Source organism: Amphiura filiformis, chromosome 15 (assembly GCF_039555335.1).
Source record: "Amphiura filiformis chromosome 15, Afil_fr2py, whole genome shotgun sequence".
Classification (NCBI taxonomy): domain Eukaryota; kingdom Metazoa; phylum Echinodermata; class Ophiuroidea; order Amphilepidida; family Amphiuridae; genus Amphiura; species Amphiura filiformis.
The window spans coordinates 18,566,306-18,580,111 of NC_092642.1; the positions used below are offsets into that span (position 1 = coordinate 18,566,306).

The window sequence follows — 13,806 nt, forward strand, 5'->3', positions numbered from 1 at the left end:
GCAAAGAGGTTACATAGGAGGTTTTGCTTTAAACATGTTCAGGGGCCAATAACACATATGAGGTTTTTCCTGCCCAACGATGATGTAAAAAATGGCCCAGAATATGGACTTTGTGTGTACATGGCTCTGTGTTTGATACACAAGTAGTTGGTTGAATGGATCCTGCACATAATGGTACATGTACATCCATGATTGTAATTGACTGTGCTTGTACTGTTAAAAGACCAAACAAGTCCCATTTTGGTAACAAAGCAGATCGGTGCCTGATGGCGTCAGGAATACAGCGATGTCGAGCCACAGCGATGTCGAGCCACACTCATGCCGAATCAATATCAAATTCTGGACACCTGCATCATGTGTAAATGAAAAGGATAAAATGGAAATTAGGTAATTTCTTGTAAACCGATACTGTAAGAACCCAAACATACTAGTATCTAACCAATGCAATGGAAGTTTCATTAATGCTTCTATATTCCCCCCAGCTACTTTGTATAATGCACCTTCTCTATTGTAACACTGCACTGTCCTCTGGGCAACACAGGGCCATGGACAGTGTTAATTTTGAAAATTTACAAATCCAACACAAGGCCCTGCCAGCTTCTACACAGGGCAGGGCATTTTATCGAATGGTAAGTCCCCGACTAAATCCTGGCCCACGGTAAAGTTGTAAGAACTTAGTCGCTGTTCACTGACTTCCAAACAGGATGAACTCTTTGAATGGTGAATCCCTACAAAGTCCTGGCCCCATGTTGAAGTCCCTGACAAGATCCAGGCTCATGTTCCTGGCCCATCTTGCCATTGTTGATGCACCGCTAAGACATGCATTTTCGGTCCGGTTTTCGGGTACCCAACCAAGATTTCACTACCCAGGTAAGAGAGTCAGCATCATGTTTTTTTTTTTTGGTTTTTTAAAATTATTTATGTTATTTATTTTCTTGGTTTTGGAGTGTCCCTGGACCTATGCTAAATAGTTAATATGACGATTATTCATAGTTGACAAAAACAATGTTGTAGTAGGTTTTTTTTTTTTTTTCTGGGGGGGTCAGTCAGCCATGAATGATGCTAACATTTAGCTCTAGGTCCAGGGACATAATTATGCAATTTTATGCCCGAAAAATGTGTAGGGTACCCAGATACAAAATAACTCTCGAAAATGCATGCCTTAGTCACCATTTTTTTAAGTATTTAAAACAATAATTCTAGATGACAACATCAACAAACTCTGCTCTACTGCGGAAGGACTTTTGTAGGGCTGGTCTGTCAGGATTTTTTATATTTCTTACCCACAAAAAATCTCATGGGACCATTGGCCCAGTAGAACAGTTTTTTTTTTGTTGTCTAGAATTATTGTTTTAAATAGATTGCAACTCATTGTTAATTACATACCGATACTTAATCATAAACATAGTAATCACACTCCATCAATTTGCAGTAGGCCTATTCTGGTATAATGGCAACTGTAACTTTCCATTATTGGATGACACCTGAAAATAACAATGTGGCAAATGGAACATAGTTAGGGTAAATAAACTGCAAAAACTGTACTCTTTGTTTGTGTTACAATGTACCTCATCAACATCAATGGGGCTACTAATTGTACGACCGGGTCTCGGATACCCTGGCAACTACAGGCTCAGCTATACAGGGAACTGTACGCCAACTCCATAAAATCCCCATATGCCCCTTCGACTTCCATGCCGAGCTGGGCATCTTTGTATCAGAGAGCTCCCCCCCCCCATTAAACAAGAATTTTCCCGTCTCTGTCAATCGACTTCCATACAGGGCGTGGCTTGCTTAAAAAGTCTACTGTAGCCACAAATTTGCTCACTGATAACATTCGAGGCTAGAGACCATTGCATTCGAAAAAAAGCTGAAATCGCTGAAGCATGACACTGTGAAGCTCAGAAATAAACACAACTATTCAGGATGGGCGATTGCATCTAAAATTTTACACTTTTTAAAACCGGTGGTTTTAAAAGATACATTTGACTCATCAAAGTAACTAAATTTGTTCCAAATTTCAACATTTACATAATATATCCCTTACAAAAAATATCAAAGCTGATCGTGCTAATGTAGCAATGGAATCTAGTAGTGTGCATTAACTTTAATGCGCAGGGTTGTGGCATTTTGTCAAAGACAAAATCAAAATTGCATTGTCGAGTCACTGTCCCAGCTCTGTCCTGTACCGATTCCCGACTGTGGCCTGTGGGGATATTTTTACTGGTCAAGTCCCCTGCTATGGGCTATGCCCTGTGGTTTACATGTACGCACCAGGTACAGGGGCAGGATTACAATTGATTAGCAAAGTTGTACATGCATCAATTTGTTTAGCATTTGATTTCAGTGTTTTAATTTTCCTTCAAGTTCGACAACAGACCAGTGACGAAAATGACGTGACTCATGAGTGCAGCGCCTTAACGCCTTTCAATCAATTCTTACATCATCATGCATCCGAACATGATAATAGATAATGATGAAAATATGTATTAAAATTTATTACCCCTGATACAGGCCGGCGGACAGGACTCGGGAGGACCTGACGTTTACAGGGGTCGAGGATGATCGACAAAGAGTCATGACAGTAAACATGTGACGTGTAATTTCTGGAAATCATGAAATGGTGATTCATAAATTCTGCTCCATTCTAATAATCTTAGTGGTGGTGCAATTATGTGTACCCTGGGGTGGTGAATTCTCAAAATGGTCTGCCAAAAATCGCTTGTCCCCCCCCTTTGGCTGTGCCAAAAATCTTTGCCCCCCTTTCGACATGCCAAAAACCTTTGCCCCCCTTTTGACGTGCCAAAAATCTTTGCCCCCCCCTTACACAAGTAAGATTTTGGAGGACCCGAATTTATAACCTTAAATTGTCTTTAATGCGAGGGCAGTGAGCAGGAAATTTTGCATATTTTAATGTGTTCCTTAAACATTTTCCTACACCTTTTTAGGGCGTAATATAGAAACGGTAGGCCTACCCAAAATATCTGTGCCAAAAATCGCTTTGTCACCCTCTTCGACCTGCCAAAAATAGCTTGACCCCCTTTGACCTGCCAAAAATGCTTGCCCCCCCCTTTGGCCTGCCAAAAATCTTTGCCCCCCTATAATTCACCACCCGTGGTACACATATAAATTATTGCACCACCCCTTTATTCCTTTATTTCCCACATGCACATCTGATGTACGCATTGTACATGTTGTAATTTGTATCATGTAAAGCTTACCGTGATTGTTTTGCAATATTGATCAGCTGGCTATGCTGCAATACTGATACTGCACTGTCAACATGTCAATGTCATAGAAAAAAATTATCAGAATTATAAGCTTTCCGACAAGTCAACAACATGTCCCACTTTTCCAAGCGTTATAACCGCCTGGTGCACTCCACGATCGCTCAAAAAAAGTAATATGGTTAAACTTTGAGACAATAAAAGCCTATATATATTACGAATTGTGTGATTTACTTACGGATTCAATTGGGATTCACATGATGAAAATCGTAACAACATCACATGTGCGTCTGAAGTCTGACTCTGAATACACCCGATCGTCCACTTTTTCCGCCCAATGTAGAGCACCCACATACGTTACTGTTACGTACGCGAAAGTCGTCGATGAATATTAACGCCCAATTTATCGCAATATTACACCCAATTACGCTGAATGGGGTGTGAAATCAACAACAGCTGATTAAGAGTAAACAATAGACCACCTAACATGGTGTATTTTGCTCGAATGAAATACATTTCACTTTTTTTGGCCCCGGGACGATTCATTAAAAAATGTGAAGTAAACACTTTAAATATTATAATTAAGCTATATCATTACAATCTCTTCGTTAAATTTTCTTCTAGGAAGAATGTAAAAAATAGCCATTTCGGGCTACATTACGTGCAGTTACGTGGGCTTTCAATGTATTAGGGATGGGCGGTAACCGTTTATTTATGTGCATCAAGATCGACCGCGATATTATGGGCATGGGCAATCTTTTTTCTTGCCGAAAGATGCCGTGGGGACCTCCTTGATATCATATGGACTTACCCATATGGGCTGTTTCACAATCAGGGTATATATTTCAAAATCCATGTTTCTTAGCATCCTGCTGCTTAATGAAAGAAGCTGAAGGACTTCTTTTAATTTATAAATGAAGTATGTCTACTCCCCTTAAAATCACACATAAAAGAAATCACACAAATGCCTTAGTTTTTTCATTATATGGTGAAAAGTTCACAAAGTTCACTTGTTTTGACATTTCGATGTTTCATCTTCAAAAAGCACATTTTGAAAGCTGTAATTTATATAGTAAAGGAATTCTAAATTTACTACTGGGTGACATTTCTAAATGTAGTTATATGCACCTAAGTTTTGAAATTAAAATCATTTGCATATTCGAATTACAGAAAAAATGCGACCCAAATAAAGATTTTTTAAATTACGCATGTTAATTTCCCTTCTTTATCTTTGTCTTCCCTTTTGATTTGGCCCTTGATTTCTTCTGATGTAGGCGTAGGTACAAAAGTCTTTGTGTTTCACTTTTGATATTATGGCCAACCCAGTACTTAAAATAACCTCTGAGCTTGGTGGAGATGATTTAGTTATACCCATCACGAATCATCAATCTAAATAAATGAATAGAACATCATGGGTAACATTTGTTTGTTGCCTCTCCTGTATCTGGATTCTCAAGTTTTAGTGCCAAGTTCCAGGTGTCTGTACCTGTTGGAAACAGCAAGGAATATTAAAGATTATCATAAGACCTGTGGGACTCTAGTAGTTGCTCCTGTTGGATGACAATATTACATTTATTTCCCAGCGATGTATTGCTCACTACAGCTGCTACATCATTACCTGAAGTTGGCGCATGTTGCCCTGGCAGTCTGTTTCCTGCTGATATGGCAACAGAAACATCTTGAATTCAACCATGTTCACCACTTTCGATCTTGCCTTTTGCTGTCTTAAAGGGTCAATGTAGATGTTATGTTGATGTAACATGTCCAGTAGTGGTTGTAAAGTTCTTCTTCTGGTTTCATACTTTCTGCCGCTTGCACCTTTCTACAAGTGGAGCAGCAGCAGCATGACTATGAAAGCCAATGTTGCCGCTCAGCATCGCCAAAAATGGTATGTTCTCATATGTCAAGCATCACCACTCCCGAGTTGACTTGAATTGAACTCCTAGCGATGCTGCCGCTTGGAAAAAGCGGTGGAGATAGGCCTATATCGGCTTGCCGCTGGTCAACGCTAGCGTTTCTGGTGTGACTAAGCAGTGAAGCAAAAAACAAATGCAAAATGTTGTTTTTTTTCAATTTATTATTTGTTTTAAAGATTTTTAATAACTTAATTTTGAATTAAGATATGATTTGTTGTGAGTGTTCAAGTACACAGCATAAAATATTGGTTTATTTTTACAATATCAATAGTTTTAAATACCTTTAATCAAATCAAGTATTTTTTCTTTCAAAATATCAGAATCTCATGATTTTCTGGCAAGAAACGATAACTAAAAAAAGCAACAAATATTTGCACATGAGACAAATTTTTTTTTTCAGCCTAAGTGTGCTTGTAAATATGTTGATCTGCCAGATGGCAGAGACCACCTATGCCATGATGTATTTGGATGTATATGTGGATTTGAATGTGACGAAGCTGTCTGTTAAATGCTACAGTGCTGTTATATTTGTCCCCAGAGATCTATCTTCCTCATTGATGATTTAATATTCGGTGTTCACTATGAGTAACGTAGCCTCAAAAGTGATATTCGGTAGCCAGTGAATTTTATAAGCTAAATACTTTGGTATTAAACATAAAGTCTTCAACTGTCTGGTGTCCAATAATTCAGACAAATCAATGTAAAGTTTCTTCTTTGATCTTAGGTTTTATTTCTCCAAAACCATTGTAAGACACCACTTCCATTCCAATACTACTTTTTTTGTGTGTTGATTTTTCAAAGTGTTAACTGTCTCATTCCCCTGTTTTCATAATTTTTGCATCAGATAAACAAACCATAAACACATACTATGCACACGCTTTGATTGGTCACAATGGGGAAAAGCCTGTATATTTATAAAATAATCTATACTCGAGAATTATGTTGTAAATGTGATGCTGCTTTTGCATTTTATTTACTTGAAGAGTATGCAACTAAAACACAGATACAAAGTGATCTGCAACCTTTCACCTCCACGAAACAACTTTCATCAGATTCTAGATGACCAAGTTCTTCCATTAAAAAGGGCTTAACACTAGCACCTGATTGATTTGTAGTCTTCTGATTGTATAAAGTAAAGAATAATGGTTGATAAATTGAACTTAGAAAGTATATCTGGAAATCTGCTCTTGAATATGCATCTACAAATCTACAAATAATCGCCCATTGTGACACTGTACTGCACTGTAGGTTGCTGTGTCAAACAAATACAAACCAAACTGCCCGCCAGGTCCGGAAGCCATAACATCATAATTTAATGTGTATGGTTACATATGGACAGATGCATATACTTCATATGAGTCACAGCGTCCATCGGTGCAGTATTGAGATTAATAACCATCGCCACTTGTGATTGGCTGTTTAAGGAGGCACACAGGATCACTAATTATCCATTATTATTCACCTCATAACTCGAAAACTATTTATGTAAAGTATATAAAAGTATACATTTTTTGAACGGAAATGAGCTCATAAATCCATTTAAAATGTCAGTTTTGGGTCAAAAAGTACAATTTTCGAGAAAATCCCAAAAAACAGCTTTTTTGACCAAAATTTTTGGTCCGCCATAAAAAAATTATTTGAAAACCAAAAACTGTAAAACATGAATTTTATTAATTTAGACAAATAAATCTAGAAAGTGTTTTTTATTTTTTCAAATTTTGCTTAGTTTTTAAAATATAGGCAAAAAATCAGTAAAAACGTAGACCCGTGTTCAATTTTTGAATCATGGGTGATAAAAAAGTTCTAGGCCCTAATTTAAAAAAATGAAAAACACTATCTAGATTTTGGCCATATCTAAACGCTTGACTTAAAACTTACCTCAGTGATGCTTCATTTAGACGCTATGGCGGACCAAAAATGGTTAAAAGTGGTCAAAAGTGAACTTGCCGAAAATCGCGATTTAGAAAAATACAGCGGATTTTAGGTCCATTTTTGAAGATTATTCCATGAATATATGATCCGGTGACTTGTGACGTTTGGTCAAGTTAGAAAATGAGAAGGGGCGTCCAACTGCAGCAGAGTGGCATTTTTTTGGTGATTTAGAAGGTAAAATATACAATATGAAAAAATTATCCGTGCACATTCGGCATATGTTTATCCACATGGTGTAGCCATTTTATTTACTGCAGTCTTGTTTCCATGGTGCAGCAGAGCTTCCGGCAAGGCCATGACGTCGCGTCGGCGTTTGAGGAGCGACAGGGCGCATGGACAGACAGACAGGTTACGCGAATAAGTTGCACAGTGCATGGTCGTGTTGCCGGCTGCCGCGAACGAAACCATGATTATTTAAGTACAATTTTGTCCTGTTCCGTATAAAAAAAGATCATGCTCTGTATTAAAATTTGCGGACATCAGAACATTAAACTTAGAATAGAATAACTGACAAGCAATTATTTTAGCGGATAATCAGGAAGTTTTATGAAACGAAGAATACATTGAGACATAATCATGATAATTACGATTTCTGTTTTGTACTAATTTTCATAATTTTGCTTTAAAAATGCAATATTTTAATTTATCGCTTTTGGTGATTTTTTTTTTTTTTTTGTGTTGACAAATATTGCATTTTTATGTTCATTGTCCTTTTCTGAACCGCAAACATGATGTTGTTACTACTCGTTGCTTTTTCTTTTTTTAGTTGGTGCTTGAGAGGCACCACAGCGGCCCGTCCGCGCCAAAGATATATGCATTTTAACGCCCGTTATAGCTAGGCCTACACCACAGGAATCCCAAGTAAAATTTTAAAAGATTCTGATGTGTCGCATTACTCAATAGTCCGTTTTTGTTATTGTAATTGTTTGTTGTTATCATATTTTATTTTTAACTTTTTACGGAATATCAAACACGTACAAAAACCTATTATAGGCCTAAAGCCACAATAAAGTTGTAAAATATTTTGTACCGCATAAAAAGCGAATAAAATACAACAAAAAAAAAAAGTGTGTCTGTTGTTGTTTTCAATCAAATGTCCTTGTAAAACGGACAAAAAGTAGGCCTATAGGCCTATATAATTAGGCCTATGTTAAACGGGCAAAACACGGAGAGGTCACAAGAAAACTGAAAAACACGGAAATTTACATAGCCTAACAAAACCGAATTTCAAAAGTAGAAAACGAAACACTTATGGCTTTAAATTAGATTGTGGTTTATGCAGTAGGCCTACCGTATATAGGCATCATGCTATAAAGAGCGTTTTAAAACACTGCATGAAAACATTCACGAAAAATGCTTTAAGGGGGTACTACACCCCTGCCCAATTTTGTGCCTATTTTTGAATTTTTCTCAAAAATTATAGTGCATTGGTGACAGGTAAGATATGGATATTATAGGGGCAAGGACTACAACTACTGCATTGAAAATTCAGCAACTCAAGGCAAGTAGTTATTGATTTATTAATCAAATATTGGTTTTCCCTCATTTTTGACTGTAACTCCACAACTGTTGCCTGTGCTGAAAGAAAATTTCCAGTGCAGAAGTTGTAGTCCTTGCCCCTATAATATACATATCTTACTTGTCACCAATTCGCTATAATTTTTGAGAAAAATGCAAAAATAGCCACAAAATCGGGCAGGGGTGTAGTACCCCCTTAAAGCAGGTTTACCTTTTTAAGTATGCAGAAAACATTATAAACGTGAAAGTTGAAAGCCAGACAAACATTGCAAATAAAAAGGCATTCGGCCAAAACATTCGCAAAAAGTGTTGTAAAACCAAAAGCTTTTATCGCAATCATGGTATATGGTAGACCTAATAGGCATACTAATGGAAATGTAGTTAAAATGGGTTATGAAAAAAGCACGAATTTGCGCTTTCGATTATATTTCTCGCTTGAAATTATTATTTAGCATTAAAACATTCATGAAAATGCTTTCATAAACGCGTGCTTGATCTATGCCGATTTTAAATATCGGCATTTTTGACATAGAGTTGTAGGCCTAAATATGCCTAGATGGTCGATATGATGTATTGAAATGTCAACGTTTATGACATTGCGTTAATGGTCAATCAGGAGTAGAGAACGTTTGAAAACGAATCTTAAATCCGTGTTTTAATAACACTTTGAAACATCATTCAGGGCCTTGGGTATCTAATATAGGCCTACCGGTACATGTAGTAGGCCTAACTATATTTTTTATGGTCTTCAAAATTAAGACGAGACTGAACGACCGCAGAGGCTCCCGAACCAAGGCTGGGACTGCATAAAATATAAGCTAATATAGGTCTATATTCTTGTCCAACTACACCAACTTGGTAATTCAAATAATAACAATGAAATGAATGAATGAATGAATGAATGAAATAAAACAAATTTTTCAACATAACATAATAAGCCTATGATGTACTATACGGGCTAAGTCTAGCCTACTAGCAAAATATTTAGGGCCTACGTTTTCTATCGTATCTACCAGATTGCGTCATCATTTATCGGACTTCTTACGGGTAACTACTTCTTACAGATAAATTTCATCTATTATTCAGAATGAAACATGAAAAACAAAACAAAAACAAACAAACAATTCACTATTATGTTCAAATAAAAAAAAAAACCTATAATGTATAGGGCCTACCACTAGGCCCCCTATCAGCACTTTTTTGGCGAAATTTATCGAGTAGGCCTACTGATTCTGGGACGGGACGGGGGCGGTGGTGGTCTGTCGGCCCGCAGTTTCAAGAATGCAATGGTGCAAGCTTTACCTACCTTGGAAGAGATCAATACGATAAAATACGGTAGTGATCGTATGTCTATGGTAGTGATCGCGATTGGCGACTCCAGCGCCTCAATCAGTAATCACCTCGTCCATCCAGTTTACCATGTGTGCGTGTCCTTTATGTACTACCGCAGTACGCTATTACTGAGATGGCGATCTATTGCGGAAAACAATGATTCATTTGCTTTTACATTTTGACGAATTTTTAATGAAAAAGGGTCTTTAAAATAGCTTTTCTTATGGTTCAAATTTTAAGATTTCTTTAAAATCTATTAATGACAAGATAAAATACGGTTTGAAGATGACATTAGTGATGAAAACTCAATTTTGGCCATGTAACACTTCAGTGATCCTGTGTGCATCCTTAAGACTATGATGTCCGATAATATCCGATCTTCTGAAAAAGATCTATGGCTCTTAAGGTTGAAAGCAAAACAGTAGCACATGAACAGACTTCATCTCTCTTTTGAATCTTTTGGGTTATTTGTCAGTACCTGCCCACTATTGTGAACAATGACAATGTTTCATTCAAATAATGATGAGCAAATAATATAAAAGCCTGATATGCAAGCATGGCAATTTGAACCATTTTGATGTGACAGTTTTGTGAAGTTTCAATAGTTTTGTCATGCAAAATAACACCAATCCCCACATTTGACATGGTCACCATAGCAGTGTGGAATGATGGATTCCTTATACTGCAAAGAAGACACAAGCCAGTGAGGGTGCTACACTCGAGAGGATTTTGAAGTTTTAGCCTAAGGACTATTACAAATACTATTGTAACATTTGCCGGAAATAAAAGAACCTGAAGTATGATGCACTGTTGAAAAGTGAAACACAAACATATTTAATTTTTATATTTTAAGTTTAAAACTCAATTCTGATGAAAAGTATTTACTACTTAAAACTATTTTCAGTGCACCTGTATCCGGTTCTTTAAGCCAGAGCTGAGCGACTGATGCTTTTTTAAAACACTTGTCATACGAATGAAATGATACTTTAAGCTTACAATATTTTTTTTGACTTTTGACAAGAAAATTACCTTGAAATTCTAGTTTTGGCCAGTCTTGAACATCATCTGCCCAAGCATCCATGGCTATGAAGCTAAAAAAATGTGGATTTGATGATGGTGAAGTGAACTTAGTGAAGCATATCAAAGGTAAACACTATTGTTGCACGAAAATTAACACATTTTAAATCGCCGTTTTGTATCAAAAAGTGGCAGTGGACAGCAATCAAACAACCCTTGTTTTCAAATGTGATAATCTTGATTCCTGTGATTCACGCTGCTCGTAGTCGTAATTAAGATACAACTTCCGCGCACGTTTTAGGAAAATCCAACCAATATTTTCCATAAAAAAGAGGAATGATTGTTCATCAAGCTGTATGAATTTCCCTGCCGGCCATGTCTTCGGTCAGAGAAGTTGTTTTGAAGTCTTGCGCGAGATACAGGGCAGTGTGAATTGCACATGTGTTATTAGTAGTGCACAGGGAAACGCGCTCAGGCGTGTTTCTGCAAAATGGATGTCAAGTCACTTTTCATCTCATACTTTAACTGTCTGAAATTTTGACATCTTCCCAAGTTTGAGTTTGCAGATAATTCAGCCCCAATCATACCATTTCTTACACATGTTTATATGCATTACTCATTTGGATTTTCATTTATCATGCATATCGATCTCATAATTCACTGCATCAATTTGTATGGGCCTTGCCACTTTTAAATTAGTTTTGAATTTCCTTGTGGCAAAAAAAACAAGTACTTTGTCTCCTGAAACAAACTCCCTGTGTTGCGCATTTTGATCATAATTCTTCTTCATTTTCGCTTGATTTGCACTGTCGGAGATTTTGATTTGCGTCATGTATTGGCCAGTAAAAATAGCCTAAGAAAGACTCAAAGTAATCACCAAAGAAAACATCAACAAACTTTCCGAAGAAAGAAACTGGAAAATCAACAAAGAAAGAATGTATCAAAGTGGCCAAAATTAGTTCCATTACCACATGTAATATATATATTTGAAGTTCTCCTCTAAATAATATTCATCAAACAACGACGATTAAAATGAACAAATCAAATGATGATGATTTCATAAACAATATTAAGCCTTTTATTTTCATTTATTTTCATGTCTCATCTTTTCCTTCCTCAGCTTCCTCCTATTCATTGTCTCTCTCTCACTTCTGACACCATTGCAAGGAAGACACAGACCTATGTCTACTAAGATCCTTAGTCCTTACCAATAGTAAGGGCATCTTCTCTGTGAAATTAATAGAGGGCTCTATACCCGGGGCTCTATAATGCCATTGTTTCCAGAGTTTGGACAAAATGGGCTTTTACTAGCATTTCACTTTCAGCCGGTATATTCATAGCTTGAGTTACAGCTATATGAAAACCTTGGGTGTCTTCTTCTTCATAATACTTAAAATAATGCAACATACTTGTAAGCAAATGACCCCCTCATGACATGCCAATCTTCTGGCTATAGGGATGATACCTGCCAGCTCATCTTTGCAGTTAGCCTTCCATGCTGCGCATTCCAGGAATTCATAGCTGACAGGCCATCACCCCTAAATGGAATCTTGATGATCTTTCCATTTGCTGTTCTGGGACAGCACTTCTCCTGGTGTCACCCATGATGTCAATCATATCCCCAGTACACATTTCGTCAAAACGCCTAATTTGTTCTCAGAATTTCTTTACAATTTGCAGTAAATATATGGTTAAATGTTATAAATATTGTGTATAATGAAAATTGGCTTACTATTTAACCTTATTTTTGATTTCCATATACCAATTAACCATATTACCAGACAAAATACTTGGTTCCATCTCAGAAAGCAACAATTTACATGTTGATTCATGTGAAAAAATATTTTTCAAAAATATATAATAATGTGTTTCTGGAATTTAAATTTGCTTAAATGATTTTATTTTCTAAGATTATATTTTATACCATGTTGATGTTAATCATTAAAACTCGCCGCCCTTTGTCAGATGAGAGTATATAAAATAGTAAAGTATCCATTATTTCTACTGTCAAAAAATTGTGTATGTTAAATTTCTAGTTTATAACATTGTTTTACTACCTTATCTGTGTTTCTCAGATGATCTTTCATTCACACAATTCAGTTCTCTTTTACAAATTGAAAATAAAACAAAAACTCATGGTAGAGTAAATAATGTCAATAGGAACAGCATTTTTTTTAAAGATGTTAATCAGAATAAAAATGTACAAGTAAGGCACCGGGGTAAAGGGATTAGCTAAGGTATGGTGACGGTATGTTGTGGTGCAACTGCAGACTCTACATCGCTGTATACTGAACAGGTAGCATACTGTGTGCTAGGAATCTGCTCGGTATGGTAGCATACTGTGTGATAAGAATCTGCTAGGGTATGGTGACGGTATGTTGTGGTGTAACTGCAGACTCTACATCACTGTATACTGAACAGGTAGCATACTGTGTGCTAGGAATCTGCTCCGGTATGGTAGCATACTGTGTGATAAGAATCTGCTAGGGTATAGTGACGGTATGTTGTGCTGTAACTGCAGATTCTACATCACTGTATACAGGACAGGTAGCATACTGTGTGCTAGGAATCTGCTCGGGTATTTGTCATAATATATAACAAGTAAGTACCATGTATACCCTTTGATTTCCGTACTCAGACCCACAAGTTCAGACTGATCTAGTTTAACTGATGATGATGTTGTGAGTGATTGGGTCTTGGGCCATTATATGAATTACAATGGCTCCTTTTTCCATATCCTGCAAGACTAGGGCAATCCTTTTTCACATGACCAGGCTGCACCTGCTGTACTGGTAGGGGTTCTATTTCTTCTGTTACAATTTCAAGGAGGGTCCCGTCTGGTACTTGTGCACGTTCTGCCCATT

The 13,806-nt window shown here is 36.9% G+C and overlaps 1 long non-coding RNA gene across 1 annotated transcript; it reads right to left on the reverse strand.

Annotated features, from left to right (window-relative positions):
- Positions 1-210: 210 nt before the first annotated feature.
- LOC140172149 (uncharacterized) lies at positions 211-3,543 on the reverse strand. Its single transcript, XR_011861679.1, has 3 exons — positions 3,466-3,543; positions 1,387-1,484; positions 211-347 (listed from the first exon to the last, which is right to left on the reverse strand). It is a non-coding gene; the product is annotated as an uncharacterized lncRNA (long non-coding RNA).
- Positions 3,544-13,806: the final 10,263 nt, after the last annotated feature.